Below are 2885 nucleotides of genomic sequence, written 5' to 3'. Positions count from 1 at the left end.
CATTTATTCATGTCCTCTTCAATTCCTTTCTCCAGTGTCTTATAGGTTTTAGAGTACCAGTATCTTACCTCCTTGGTTAAATTTATTCCTAGGTATTTTATTCTTTTCGATGGAATTATAAATGGGATTATTTTCTTAAGCATTTCTTCTGAGTGTTCACTATGAGTGTATAGGAGTATGACAAATGTATATATATTAATTTTGTATCTTGCTACTTTACTAAATTATTTTATTAATTCTATTAATTTTTGGTGGATTATTATTTATTTTTTTTTTATGCCTACAGCACCTGGTATTCCTAGGTGGTCTCTCATCCAAGTACTAACCAGACCTAACCCTGTTTAGCTTCCGAGACCGGACAGGATGGGGCACGTTCAGGGTGGCATGACCGTAGACTGGTGGATTCTTTAGAGTTTTCTATGCATAATATCATGACATCTGCAAATACTGACAGTGTTAACTTCTTCCTTTCTAATTAGGACATATTCATTTCTTTTACTTGTCTGAATGCTGTGGCTAGGACTTCCAATAGTACATTGGATAATAGTAATGAGTGGGCACCCTTGTCTTTTTCCTGATCTTAGAGGAAAAGCTTAAAGCTTTTCATGATTCCATATGATGTTAACTGTGGTCTTGTCATATATAGCTTTAATCAAGGTAAGTTCCTTCCATATCCACTTTATTGAGGGTTTTTATCATAAATGGATGTTGGATTTTTTCAAATAATTTTCTGCATCTATTGAGATGATTATATGATTGTTATCCTTGATTTTGTTGATGTGATAAATCAAATGAATTGTTTTGCAGATGTGGAACTCCCCTTGTATCCCTGGTATAAATCCTACTTGTTAATGGTATATAACCCTTTTAATGTCTTGTTGAATCGGTATTGCTAGCATTTTGCTGAAAATTTTTTCACCTATATTCATCATAAATACTTGCCTGTCATTTTCTTTTTTGTACTGTCTTCTGTCTGGTTTTGTTATCGGGGTGATGCTGGCCTTGTAGAATGAGTTTGGAAGTGTTTTCTCCTCTTTGATTTTTTTAGAATAGTTTGAAAAGAATAGGTACTAATTCTTTAAATGTTTGGTAGAATTCATCTGTAAAGCCATCAGGTTATGGGCTTTTGTTTGTTGGGTGTTTTGTTTGTTGGGAGTTACACTTTATTTTCATTGTTAGTAATGGGTCTGTTCAGAGTCTTTGTTTCTTCCTGATTTAGTCTTGGAAGATAGTATGTTTATAGAAATTTAGCCATTTTTTTTAGATTGTCCAATATGCTGCATAAAATTGTTCGTTAATTCTTTAATAGTCCTTTGTATTACTGAAATATCAATTGTAAACTCTCTTCTTCCATTTCTGATATTATTTATTTGTGCGCTCTCTCTCGCTCTCGCTCTCTCAATGAGTATTACTAGCAGCTTTTCAGTTTCTTCTTTCAAAGAAACAATACTTAGTTTTATTGATCTTTCTATTTTTCTTAAAGTTTCTATTTCATTTATTTCTACTCTTATCTTTACTAGTTCCATTCTTATACTTACTTTGGGTTTCATTTGTTCTTTTATAGTTATTTTATGCATAAATTTAGATTTTTTTTTAAATTTGGGAGTTTTCCTACTTCTATATAGCTATGACCATTCCTCTCATAAATGATATTGCTGTTTCCTATAAACTTGGTAAAGTTGTGTTTTCATTTTTAGTTGTCTCTAGGTAGTTTGTGATTTCCCATTTAATTTCCTCTTTGATTTCTTGGTTGTTTAAAGCATGTTGTTTAATCTCCACATATTTGTGATTTTTTTCAGTTTTCTTCCAGTGGTTGATTTCTAGTTTCATGCCACTGTGGTTGTAAAATATGCTTGATATAATTTCAATATTCTTGAATTTATGGAGGCTTATTTTATGGCCTAGTATGTGACTTATCATGGAAAATATTCTATGAGGACTTGAGAAAAATATGTAATCTGAAGATTTTGAATGAAATGCTCCAAAAGGTCTAAGTCAAACTAGTCTAATGTGCCATTAAAGGCTATTATTTCCTTATTAATTTTCTGTGTGGATGGTCTATCCATTGAAGTAACTGGAATATTAAACTTCCTAACTATTATTGTATTACTGTTTATTTCTATCTGTATGTCCACTAATATTTGCTTTATAGACTTAGGTGCTCCTATCTTGAGTGTAAAGATATTTACAATGTTATATCCTCTTCATGGATTGACCCCCTTTAAAATTGTGTAATGTCCTTCTTTGACTTTTTTACATTCTTTGTTTTAAAATCTATTTTTTCCAATATGAGTATTCTTACTATAGCTTTCATTCTACTTTGAATACCTTTCTTCATATGTTCACTTACAGTCTGTGTGTGTCTCTTAATATAAAATGAGTTTATTATAGACAGTATATAGATAGATATATTTTTATCCATTCTGTCACCCTATGCCTTTGATTATAGCAATTAGTACATTTACATTTAAAGTAATCATTGATACATATATGTTTTTGACATTTTAATAATTTTTTTCATTTGGTTTGTAAATCTCTGTGCCTTTCTTCTCTTGATGTTTTTCCTTTTGAATTGCTGTTTTTTTTGGGGGGGGTGGATGCCTTATTAAGTTCCTTTCTCTTATATTTTGTATATTTTTCATTATGAGTACCATGAGGTTCATATATACCCATCTATATTTATAACAGTCTATTTTAATCTGATAGATATTTAAGTGCAATTGCATTCTAAAAGCACTACATTTTTACTCCCCTCTCAAATCATTATTTTTTGATGTGATGTTTTATATGTCTTTGCTTTGTGTAAGCCCTGGTTATTTATTATATTTTAGTTAATTTTGCACCTTCTGTGTTTAAACTTTAATATTACCTTTTTTAAAAAATGA

The 2885-nt window shown here is 30.5% G+C and overlaps 1 pseudogene; it reads right to left on the bottom strand.

Moving 5' to 3' along the window:
• Nucleotides 1-277: 277 nt before the first annotated feature.
• On the bottom strand, nt 278-396 carry LOC120600225 (uncharacterized; annotated as a pseudogene).
• Nucleotides 397-2885: the final 2489 nt, after the last annotated feature.

Source organism: Pteropus medius, unplaced genomic scaffold (assembly GCF_902729225.1).
Source record: "Pteropus medius unplaced genomic scaffold, Ma_sr-lr_union100, whole genome shotgun sequence".
NCBI lineage: Eukaryota > Metazoa > Chordata > Mammalia > Chiroptera > Pteropodidae > Pteropus > Pteropus medius.
The sequence above is the reverse complement of the archived record's forward strand: the minus strand, read 5'-3'. Positions and strand labels throughout refer to the sequence as shown.